A 13,225-nucleotide genomic window follows, 5' to 3' on the forward strand; every position below is an offset into this window, starting at 1 on the left:
ATTCTCCCAAACAGGGAGAAATCGTAAGGCTGGCGTCAAAAACGGGCGGGTTTGACGCCAGCCTCCCCCCCCCCGACCGGGAACCGATTCTGGTCCCCGGTCGGGGCTAGTATGCCGCGGCCGTGAACTCCGGCATCGCGGGCTTAATGAATTTCGTTAAGCCCGCTTGCCAGAGTTTGCGATGGCTGACGCGTCACATGACGTCAGCCGTGCATGCGCGGATTGGAAGACTCCAACCCGCGCATGCGCGGATGACGTCATCGCGCATTTGCGCGAAACCCACGCATGCGCGGGCCGGGATGCCCCTCAGCCGCCCCGCGAATGGATACAGCGGGGCGGCGGAAGGACAAAGAGTGCACGGGAATCGGACCTGCTGCCCGCGATCGGTGGTACTGCCGTGCCAATCGGTGCCATGGTTGCCAAGATCCGAACTTTACGGCCGTTTTTACGAACGGTCAGACCAGGTGTGTTTGACGTTCGTAAAAACGGTCGTAAAGGGCTTGGACTTCGGCCCATCGGCCAGCTGAGAATCGCTGCTCGCCGTAAAAAAACGGCGGCAGCGATTCGTGTTGGGAGTCGGGCGTGGGGGGGGGGGAGAATAGCGGGAGGGCGTCAGACTAGCGTGGCCGTAAAAATTTACGACCCCCGCTATTCTCCGCACCGTCGTGTGTGCGGAGAATCGCGCCCAAGAAGTATGGAATTATTAAGGTTTGCAGTCATCACCGTTCCCCCCTGTTAACGTTAAAGCAGATGCCTTACGTTCCAGGCATGGTTATTTTTGGGCCCCCCCCCCCCACCGGAAGCACCCCAGTACACGCAGTTCAGGTCTCACAGACCAACATACAGGATTTAGCTCAGGCTCAGAAGGAAGATGAGAAACCCAGGGAAGTTTAAAAGGGAACCTTCCCAGCCCCTTATGACAAGTTTAAGAATTCTGTAACCACACATGACGGTGTGATTTTGAAAGACGGTTAGCCCACCTCAAACCGCTCTGCTGGTGGCCAAATTTAAAAGCCAACGTCACCCACTATATAGAGAATTGCTTGATCTGTGCCCAGAACAATCCGGACAGATATGCAAAAAAGTTATACCCACCCTGTTAATGGCCCCTGCACTAATCTCCAGATAAATTACATAGGACCCCTACCTCCTTTCAGGAATATAAGTATGTGTTGGTGGTCATCAGCACCTTCACAAAATGGGTGGAAGCTTTTCCATCACGAATGAATACGGCAAAGACAACCGCAAAAATCCTAACCCACCACATCTTTACAAGATGGGGACTCCCCCCGCAGTATATAGTCCGATCAAGGCTCCCATTTCACAGGACGAGTTATGAAAAACGTCCTCACGATTTTCGGAATAACACAAAAGTTTCATATTGCATACCACCCCCAGTCAAGTGGTATCGTCGAACGACTGAATAGAACACTAAAAGCCACCCTCAGGAAAATGGTTCAGCAAAATAACAGCACCTGGGATTCAGTTCTCTCATTTGCTTTAATGTTTTTAAGGAACACGGTATCCACGTCCACAGGATTCAACCCCCACACTCTCATGACCGGACGCCCCATGAAAGGGACAGAATATTTATTAGGATTGGATTTGAGACTTGACTTCCGGGCGGCGAGCGAGGAGGTCGCAGGGAGAGGGGCTCCCGCAAGCGGTAGACAACAAGAAGAACAACCCCCCCCCCCCCCCCCCCCGACAGGCCGGACGGTGGAGGAGGAGCGCCGGCAGAGGAGCCGGAGCGGGAGCCGAGGAGCCGGAGCCGAGGAGCCGGAGCGGAGGAGCCGAGGAGCCGGAGCGGAGGAGCCGAGGAGCCGGAGCGGAGGAGCCGAGGAGCCGGAGCGGAGGAGCCGGAGCGGAGGAGCCGGAGCGGGAGCGGAGGAGCCGGAGCGGAGGAGCCGAGGAGCCGGAGCGGGAGCGGAGGAGCCGGAGCGGCAGCGGAGCGGCGACAGGGGGGTCCAACAGCAGCAGGTCCATCCCCTCTCCCTCCCCCCCCCCACGCGGGCCAGGAGCGGTGCGGCGGCGGCGGCGGCCCCTCTTCTCTCCCCCCCCCCCACGCGGGCCAGGAGCGGTGCGGCGGCGGCGGCCCCTCTTCCCCCCCCCCCCCCCCCCCGCGGGCCAGGAGCGGTGCGGCGGCGGCGGCCCCTCTTCCCTCCCCCCCCCCCCACGCGGGCCAGGAGCGGTGCGGCGGCGGCGGCCCCTCTTCTCTCCCCCCCCCCCCCCCACGCGGGCCAGGAGCGGTGCGGCGGCGGCGGCCCCTCTTCTCTTCCCCCCCCCCCCCCCAGCCAGCAGCGGGGACCCCCCCCCCCCCGCCAGCAGCGGGGACCCCCCCCCCCCCCCAGCCAGCAGCGGGGACACAACCCCCCCCCCCCCAGCCAGCAGCGGGGACACAACCCCCCCCCCCCCCAGCCAGCAGCGGGGACACAACCCCCCCCCCCCCCCAGCCAGCAGCGGGGACACAACCCCCCCCCCCCCCCAGCCAGCAGCGGGGACACAACCCCCCCCCCCCCAGCCAGCAGCGGGGACCCCCCCCCCCCAACCAGCAGCGACCACCCCCACCCCCCCCCCAACCAGCAGCGACCACCCCCACCCCCCCCCCCCCAGCAGCGACCACCGGCCCACTCGCCCCTCCCCCCCCCCCAACTGCTGTGACCACCACGTGGCAAAGACAAAGGGACTCTCTCTCCTGGTTGAGTGGGGAAAGAAGACAAAAGAAAAAAGAGACTTGTATTTCTGTTCTTCCCAAAAGAAAACTGGTAAAGAGAAAAGGGGTAGGGGAAATAAATTAAAAAAAAAAAATATATATATATATATATATATATATATACATATATAGATATATAATAATAAATAAAATAAAAATAGGGTGCGGAAAAGGGGGAAAAAGAAGAACAAGGAGAGAAGAAAAGATGAAGGGGAAGGGGGAGAAAAAAGTGCCAGAAGAGAGCCAAGAGAAAGGGGGCACCGGAAGTAGACTGGGCAAAGGGAAAGCCAGCTCGGGCGAACGAGTCAACACGCGAAGCGGCGGGAAGGATGCTTCGCCGCATCCAGAAGAGCTGGACGGGCGGGCAACCTCTCCCCTGGGGTTAGAGGGGGGCGTGAATTGGAAGGAAGCCTTTGCCGAGGTGGTGAGGGAGCAGCTGCAGGCATTCAAGGCAGAGTTAAAAGCAGACGCAGAGGCCGCAGCACAGGCAGCAGTGACCAGGGCCATGTCAGGGGTGCAGCAGGTTCTGACCAGATTGGAGAAGAAAGTGGATGCCCAAGGGAAGATACTGGAAACCCAAGGGAAGATACTGGAAGCCCAGGGGGCAACCATTAAAGAGCTGGAGAAGGCAGCGACTGACGCGAGCGACCGGGTCATATCCCTGGAGAGGGGAATGGTGAAACTGAGTGCAACACAGGGGAGCCTGAAGGGCAGGGTAGACGACCAGGAGATCAGCTCGAGAAGGCAAAATATCAAGATAGTGGGCCTGCCAGAGGGGATAGAGGGTAGAAATCCCACAACATTCGTGGCTGCGATGCTGGGCTCCTTAGTGGGGCGGGAAACTTTTCCCACCCCACCGGAAATGGACAGAGCTCATCGGTCACTGCGCCCGAAGCCCAAGGAAGGGGAAAAACCGAGAGCAGTTATAGCCAGACTGCACCGGTACCGGGATAGGGAGACAATCCTGCGCTGGGCCAAGGAGAATAGAGCCTGCAATTGGGACGGGCACGCCATCCGAATCTACGAGGATTTTGGAGCGGACATAGCTAAGAGACGGGCGGAGTTCAACAGAGCGAAAGCAGCTCTCTATAAGAACAAAGTACGTTTTGGTATGCTGTACCCAGCAAAACTCTGGGTCACATACCAACACAAGGAATATTTCTTTACAGCCCCTGCCGAGGCGAATAGATTCGTCGAGGAGCACGGGCTGGAAAAACGCCATGGGAAGTAGGGACGAGGGGCCCATGGCAAGGAGACACGTCATGCCGACGGGGGGGGTGGGGAGGGGCGAGGCAAAGCCAGCCCCCTCCCCCCTGGCAGGAACACCCAGAACGGAAAACAACCCAATGCCCTAGGGCCCGCTCCAGGTGGGAGGCCAGGCCCCGGCACGAGGGAACGGGAGTACTGGAGAGGGGAGAGGGGAAGCGGGACAGCAACCTCCGAGAGGGGAGCCACCGTGCTAGCAGGAAAGCTAGCGAAGGGGGCGCGCAACAGAGCAGGGCCGCAGCGCACCCCCAACAGGGGGGAAGGCGCCAGGCAGGGGAGGGGGGGGATCACCCATCAAAGGTGGGAGAGCAAATGGGGACAGGAATGGGGGAGAGAGGGGCAATGGAGGGGTACACAGGGGTATCCCCAAAAGGGATAGAGCGGGGGGGGGGGGGCCCCCGGGGGGCGAGAGACCAGGGAGGGGAAACGCAGGGACGAAGGGACAAAAGAGGCCAGTAAGGGAATAGGGCCACAAAGTGCCACAGACAAGGGCTCGAAACAGGGAACTGCTGCAAGCACCCACCCAGTACGGTCTGTGGGTGAAGGGGCCCCCCGGAGTGCAGGGGACTACCCGCGTGGCGGACACAAAGTGGACGGCCATGGCGGGTGTCCCCGGGACAAGGGGGAACCCCGGAGCGCAGGGACCCGACCGCATGGGGAGAGCAGTGATAGTGGACATCCTGGACGGCCCCCTAACATAGGGAAACCCCAGAGGGCAGGGGCGCGTCCACCGGACAAATATGGTTAACCCCACAGGAGCAAGGGGGCAGAAGCCCCCCACCAGAATAGTCACCTGGACCGTAAGGGGACTTAACGGCCCAGTGAAGAGATCTAGAGTCCTCACCCACCTTAGAAACATGAGGGCCGACATAGTCTTCCTCCAAGAGACGCACTTGAGGGAGCAGGACCAACTGCGGGTAAGAAAGGGCTGGGTGGGACAAACCTATCATTCCTGTTATGGGGCAAGGGCCAAGGGGGTGGCGATCCTGATTGGCAAGAGGACAATGTTTAGGGTGACAAAGACGGTTACGGACCCAGGGGGACGGTATGTCATGGTCAGCGGGGCCCTGGATGGGGCGCCGGTAGTTCTAGTTAACGTGTACGCGCCCAACTGGGACGACACGAGCTTCATCCAAAAGACCATGGCAGAAATCCCGGACATAGCGACGCACCGACTAATCATGGGGGGGGACTTCAACTGTGTACAGGACCCAACGACGGACAGATCAAACCCCAGAACGGGGAAAACCTCAAACATGGCAAGGGAACTCAGCCACTATATGGAGCAGATGGGAGCAGTAGACCCCTGGAGATTCGCCCACCCGGGGGAGAAAGAATTCTCTTTCTTCTCCCCAGTACACAACGTGTACACCAGAATTGACTTCTTTGTGGTGGGGAAAACGGTGCTTCCAGAGATAGACAAGGTGGAATACTCCGCAATTGTGATATCAGACCACGCTCCACACTACATGGATGTGCGGCTAGAGACGGGAAGGGCCCAGCGCCCCAAATGGAGGTTGGACGGTGCCTTACTAGCTGACAAGGCCTTCAGCAAAAGGATAGCGCAGGCCATAGCGGAGTACACTGAGATCAACCAAAACGGGGAGGTCTCACCCTCCACGTTCTGGGAAGCGCTTAAGGCCGTACTAAGAGGGGAAATCATAGCCTACAAAGCGCAAAGAGATAGGGAGGAAAGGGTGGCTAGGCAGAAGCTGGTCGACTCCATACTGGAGGTAGACCATAAATACTCCGAGGCCCCGACTGTAGAACTCCTGGCGGAGAGAAAAGAATTACAAAGGAACTTTGACCTGCTCTCCACCAGGAAAGCAGTACACCAACTCCGCCAGGCACGCGGGGCCCTATACGAACACGGAGACAAAGCCAGCCGCCTGTTGGCCCACCAGCTGAGAAAGCAGGCAGCCAGCAGAGAAATTGCGCAAATCAGAGATACCAGAGGCACGTTGGAAACAGAACCAGAGAAGATTAACAAAACCTTCAAGGCCTTCTACCAAGAGCTGTACACCTCAGAGCCCCCAACGGGGAAGGCTGGGATGAACCGGTTTCTTGACGGACTGAACATACCAGTTGTGGGAGAGGGCAGAAAACGGGATCTGGAAGCACCACTAGCACTGGGAGAGATCATGGAGAGCATTAGCTCCATGCAGGCGGGGAAGGCGCCGGGACCGGACGGATTCCCGGCGGACTTCTACAAAAAATTTGCGACAGCGCTGGCCCCGCACATGCGGGAGATGTTCACAGACTCGCTAGCTAGGGGCACGTTGCCACCCACGTTAGCACAGGCCTCAATCTCGCTGATACCTAAGAAAGACAAAGACCCAACGGAATGTGGGTCATACAGACCCATATCTCTGCTGAATGCAGACGCCAAAATACTGGCCAAAATCCTAGCCAAAAGGCTAGAAGACTGTGTACCTGAGGTGGTCACAAAGGACCAGACGGGCTTTGTCAAAGGTAGACAGCTGACCGCGAACATCAGGCGCCTGCTGAACGTGATAATGACCCCCTCCGGGGAGAGAACACAAGAGGTGATCGTCTCCCTGGACGCAGAAAAGGCCTTCGACAGAGTCGAATGGATATACCTCATAGAGGTACTGGAGCGGTTCGGGCTTGGAACAGGGTTCACCGCTTGGGTAAAGCTCCTGTACAACGCTCCCATGGCGAGTGTACAGACCAACAATACCAACTCCCAATACTTCCAGCTGCACAGGGGCACCAGACAAGGATGCCCACTGTCCCCGCTGCTGTTCGCACTAGCAATCGAACCGCTAGCAATCGCGCTCAGGGCAGCAATAAATTGGAGGGGGATCCGAAGGGGAGGTAGAGAGCACAGAGTCTCACTCTATGCGGATGATCTGCTCCTCTATATCTCGGACCCACAAAGCAGCATGGACGGAATCATCGCGCTCCTGAAAGAGTTTGGAGCCTTCTCGGGCTACAAACTCAACATGAGCAAAAGTGAGATCTTCCCATTACACCCGCAAGGGGGGGGGGGGGGGGGGGGGGCAGCACTAAAGGGGCTGCCGTTCAAACAAGCCCGACATAAATTCCGCTACCTGGGGATCCAAATAGCCCATGACTGGAAAGGGATCCACAAATGGAACCTCACCAGCCTGACGGAGGAAGTTAAAAGGACCTGCAAAGATGGAACACACTCCCGCTCTCCCTCGCGGGGAGAGTTCAGACGATCAAAATGAACGTACTGCCCAGGTTCCTCTTCCTGTTTAGATCCATTCCGATCTACATCCCCAAGGCCTTTTTCAAAGCGCTGGACAAACTCATCATGGCGTTCGTATGGGGGGGTAAAAATGCTAGGATCCCAAAGAAGGTCTTACAAAAAACAAAAACCAGGGGAGGGTTAGCCCTCCCGAATCTACAATTCTACCACTGGGCAGCAACAGCCGAGCGAGTAAGGGGATGGATCCAGGAGCCAGAAGCTGAGTGGGTGCGTGCGGAGAAGGCCTCCTGCATGGGAACCTCCCTCCGGGCCCTCGCCACGGCAGCACTCCCATCCCCACCCAAAAAACACTCCAGCAGCCCAGTGGTGACAGCCACCCTCCAATCCTGGAACCAACTGCGGCAGCAACTTGGCCTGACCAAAATGTCGAACAGGGCTCCCATCTGCAACAACCATAGGTTCAAACCAGCACTGACCGACGCCACCTTCAAAAGGTGGAGGCAGGACGGGGGGACACTGACAGTCAGGGACCTATACACGGACGACAGGATCGCAACACTGGACGAACTGACAGAGAAATTTCAGCTAGCTGGGGGGAACGAGCTACGGTACCTGCAGCTCAAAAACTTCCTACGAAAGGAGACAAGGACGTACCCACAACCGCCACGACAGACACTACTGGAAGACCTACTGGACGCAAGTATCCTAGAGAAAGGGAACTGTAGTGACATGTATGATCGACTGGTAGATAGGGACGACACCGTACTGGACGCAACAAGGAGGAAATGGGAGGACGACCTGGGGATGGAGATCGGGTGGGGACTCTGGAGCGAAGCACTGCATAGGGTCAACTCCACCTCCACGTGCGCAAGGCTCAGCCTGACGCAACTAAAAGTGGTACATAGAGCCCACTTAACAAGAACCCGTATGAGTAGGTTCTTCCCGGAGGTGGAAGACAGATGTGAACGGTGCCAAAGAGGCCCGGCCAACCACGCCCACATGTTCTGGTCCTGCCCCAGACTCGTGGAGTACTGGACAGCCTTCTTCGAGGTAATGTCCAAAGTGGTGGGAGTGAGGGTGGAGCCATGCCCGATAGTGGCGGTCTTCGGGGTTTCAGAACAGCCAGATCTATTCCTGGGGAGGAGGGCGGATGCCCTTGCCTTTGCCTCCCTGATCGCCCGCCGTAGAATCCTGTTTGGCTGGCGGTCAGCAGCACCGCCCAGAGCTGCGGACTGGCTGTCCGACCTCTCGGAATCTCTCCAAATGGAGAAAATCAAATTTGCCATCCGAGGGTCGGACGACGGCTTCCACAGAACGTGGGAGCCATTCATGCAACTGTTCCGGGACCTATTTGTGGCCAATGTACAAGAGGAAGAATAGTCGGGGGAAGGTAGCGGGAGGGGGGGGGGGCTACAGGTTCGTTACGGGGGTTCGATGGCTAGCTAAGGCCCAAAACCAAGCTAAATAAACATGTTGAGGGGGGGGGGGGGGGCGCAGTTACTACTACGAAGATGCTTACCTGTAAATATGTATGTTAATTTTTGCGTGTTTGTTTTTTTTTTTTTTTTTTGTTTCTCTCTCCTAACAATTTGTAATTTGTTCAATATAAAATACGAAAACTGAATAAAAACATTTATAAAAAAAAAGGATTGGATTTGACCAGCCCCGAAGTCACAGGCCTCAGACACAAAAATGCTGTACAGCAGGTAATTGAGAACATTAAGGCGGCCCAACTCGCAGCATCTGTGAGACTGGGAACAGGGAAGAATCAGAGCAAGGCTTGTTTCGACAAAACAGTACATGCCACTGAGTTTGCAGTAGGGCAACGAGTGATGCTTTCGCTATACAACCCAAGTTCATTCCTTTCCCCAAAATTCTCAGGACCGTACTCCATTTCAGACAAAGTAAGCCCCTCGGTATACAAGATCACATATCCCAATGGAAAGTCTGCATAGTTTCACATAAACCAGCTTAAGGCTTATGGCTCGCAGAATAACCACACACACCACATCCTGCTCGCAGCAGCAGAGGAGCATGCCCCGCCCACAGATGACGCATTCCTACCCTCCCCCAGCCAGTCCAGCCCGTCCTCAGACATGACTTCAACTCCACCCCAAGAGGCATGACTCCGCCTCTCCCCGCCCCCAACCAGCAGCGACAGCGACAGTGATAGCGACAGCAATGACGACAGCCATAGCACACCACATTATGACTATCCCCCTGTACCAGGGCCCACTCCCAGCGAATCCGAGCATTATTTCAGTGACCCCCTTCGAGATCACATACATAAAAGCCCCTGACCCAGACCCACCATTCGACGATTACGGATTGAACCCCAATAGCTCCAAACTTGTCACACGATTCTGGCACTGAGATAATTCGTTCAGGCTCATCCGGAACAATGAGATGGACCGCAATTCGCACCACGCAGCTTTGGCAAGGTTACTCCAGTCGATAGTATGGCAGCCGGGAGAAGATGATGACATTGAGTCTGACTCCCACCAAACTTTGCGACTCTGTTTGCTACTGAGAAATGAGGTGTCCAGATGATGGTGAAAAGGAACCGATAGAGAGATACGGTGTCCTTTCTGATGGAACCTGCACCATGTTTGTTGCATGTTTGTTTGTTTGTGTTACTGTTAAGTGTTGATTGTTTCGAATTTGCACATTTTCATGGCCCCACGCCACCACTCCTTTAATGCCCCTGGCAGTTAATGGAACAAGTTTGTCCACGGACAACCGACTAGTTTTTCCGCAGAAACCTCTGAGAACTTGAAAGTTTACCCAGACACCAGTTCGTAACTGCTCTTCTGTTTTGAGAGTGAAGAGAAGAGGCATTATTGCAACCCCCACGACAACCACATTCTTTCCCGTTCTTGCCGGTTGCTCAGGCAGTAGAGAAATGGCACTAATCCCCGCCCTACCTGAGGACCCCCCTCTGGTCAGCTACGCTTGGGTGGAGCACATACGGCACTGATCACCATCCTACCCGGGGAATCCATCCATTTCTTACCTGCCGCGGCCCATATGCGCCTCATTTTGCCTCTTTTTAGTTCGTACATTTTTGGTTTCTTTCATGGTGACCCTTAGGTTGCTTTCCATATGCTATTTACATCCTCAAACACTGGAATGATAAATCGCACAGGCTGCGAGATGGCTCGCACTGTGTCAGTATTTTTCTAGGATGTCTTGTCCAGTAATTCGTTTTCTTTTTTAAATGAGGGAGTGACAGATGGTGACCAATTATAAAGGGTAATTGGCAATAAAGGGCAGACAGACAACCACATGGGATCTTAAGCAAGATAATAACAGGTGTTATGCTTGTGTTCACAGGGCTCCGGAAACTCAAAGATTAAAAGAAGAGAAGAGAAGAAAGAAGAGAAGAAAGATGAAGACGACCTCCATCTTTGTCACATGGACCTTAGCTTCGGTTGCGCGCGGACGCTAACCCCCTCACTCCTACCCCACAGGCTGTCAATGATTCCCACCCCTGCAATACACAGAGCCCAGCAACAGTTACCAATACCCTGAACTGGTGTGATAACTTTATCACTTGGTATTCACTTTCATACGTTGTAGAAGCACACTTAGCACTGGCGATACTTTGCAGTGTTGTGCAGACCATCAGAATGAGAAAATGGCAAAGGAGAGCCTACCGCTCTCACACCCGGGTATACAGATTTAGGTCCCCTATCTTTGGATTTCACCAGACCCCTGAATCCCTTGACATGAGTTAAAGTGCACCCGTTCCTTTTGTGTGTGTTTCGTTTGTGTTTCAATAAAGAAGTGCAATCTCTGTGCTTGACTACCAATCCAGAGAAATTTATGTGCTGCTATTTTGTACAGTTTAAGATGATAGATTATTTTTGAATTGTTTGACTGAGGATAGTTTATTGAGAATAGTTAGAGGTTCCAATTTTTAAATTTTGTAATGCATGCCTAAATGCCAGAGTGCCCCGTCAAATTATTTCCTGATGATGTATGTATGTATAATGATTTTAGGTAAAATTGTATTGCATAGTATAGGTCAGTGTTGAGCCTAGTCATGGGTGCCCCGCTTAGTCAGAGAACGAAGACGATGCGGTAATGTGATTCTTCACGTTTCGCTTTGAGGATCACAAGGAGGAAGTGTAGCCACCTGGGGTGGCCATTTCCTGATTACAAAATTGACACTTGCAGAGAATGAAGGGAAAAATGGACAATGCAGAGAAAGCAAGCAAGTGCAAGGTTTGTCTGTGGATTGAAGTTTGCAGCTCCCAGCCAAGACCGATACTGCAAAGACATTACCATACTAATGAGCTAGCTCCAGGGACAAAAGAGAAACATTTAAGCAAACAATATCAAACCAGACACCCCGGCGCCAGAGGAGACTAAAACAAAGCAGGCCAACAGCCACCTAGGGCCCGCTGAGCAATCAGAGCAGCCACCCCTTTATTGGAGGAAATCAATACCAAAGATCAGGATGGTCCAATTAATTGGGACCAAGTTTAAGGACTGCCCAAAAGCACGCGAAGCACCCTTTGAGTATAAGAAGAAGCCCCCAAGAGAGAATTGTTCTTCTTGGCCTTGGCTCTTGGCGGCGAGAGACCTGCCTAGCAGCTGCACCAGACAAGTAAGTCTAAAGTCAAAGCACGCTACGAGATAGACGCCCCTAGCTACGATTCTATACAAGTTCGATGCCAACAGCCTCAGAACCGGACAGCGACCATTGTTCCTCTGACTGAGTGGGCACCCGAAGTTAAGTATAGGCTCTTAGTAGTAGTGATAGTTTAGTGAGTAGAGTTTGTGCATGAGTATAATTGACTGTGTGTGTAAATAAATGAGCATTGATTTTGAACTTACTAACTGTTGTATCGAGTCTTTGATCAGTATTCGGTTTTGAACCTTGTGGGGGTATCGAAAAGATACCTGGCGACTCTTGAGCAAGCATAATTAGAATTAAGGATGGCGACCATATTAACCACCAAAATAGAGCCAATGAAGGACAGAGCATAACAAGCAACAAAACCAGCTCTGCATCCTATCAACATCTCTTTGAAGCCTACAACAGCCCTCCACCTCATCCACTACTCTACCAATCTTGGTGTCATCAGCAAAATTACTGACCCGCCCTTCAGCTCACTCCTCCAAGTCATTGATAAAAATCACAAATAGCAGAGGACCCAGTACTGATCCCTGTGGTACACCGCTGGTAACTGGTCTCCAGTCTGAAAATTTTCCATCCACCACCACCCTCTGTCTTCTATGTGATAGCCAGTCACTTATCCAATTGGCCAAATGTCCCTCTATCCTGCACCTCCTTACTTTCATCATGAGCCGACCATGGGGAACCTTATCAAACGCCTTACTAAAATCCATGTAAACGACATCAACTTCTCTACCTTCATCTACAGACTTAGTTACCTCCTCAAAAAATTCAATCAAATTTGTGAGGCAAGACTTACCCTTCACAAATCCGTGTTGACTATCCCGGATTAAGCTGCAACTTTCCAAGTGGTCATAAATCCTATCCGTCAGGCCCTTTTCCACTAACGAACCGACCACCGAAGTAAGACTAACTGGCCTATAATTACCAGGGTCATTCCTATTCCCTTTCTTGAACAGGGAAACAACATTCGCCACTCTCCAGTCCTCTGGCACTATCCCCATGGACAGTGAGGACCCAAAGATCAAAGCCAAAGGCTCTGCAATCTCATCCCTTGTCTTCCAAACAATCCTTGGATATATCCCATCTGGCCCAGGAGACTTGTCGACATTCAGATTTTTCAAAATTGTTAATACATCCTTCCTCAGAACATCTACCATCTCCAGCCTACCCGCCTGTATCACACTCACATCCTCAAAAACATGGCCCCTCTCCTTGGTGAACACTGAAGAAAAGTATTCGTTCAACGCCTCTCCTATTTCTTCTGACTCCATGCACAAGTTCCCACTATTGTACTTGACCAGCCCTCCCCTCACCCTGGTCATTCTTTTATTTCTCACATAAGAGTAAAAAGCCTTGGGGTTTTCCTTGATCCGACCATGTGTGTTACATGTCTTGCATTCCA

Source organism: Scyliorhinus canicula, chromosome 13 (assembly GCF_902713615.1).
Source record: "Scyliorhinus canicula chromosome 13, sScyCan1.1, whole genome shotgun sequence".
NCBI classification, from domain to species: domain Eukaryota; kingdom Metazoa; phylum Chordata; class Chondrichthyes; order Carcharhiniformes; family Scyliorhinidae; genus Scyliorhinus; species Scyliorhinus canicula.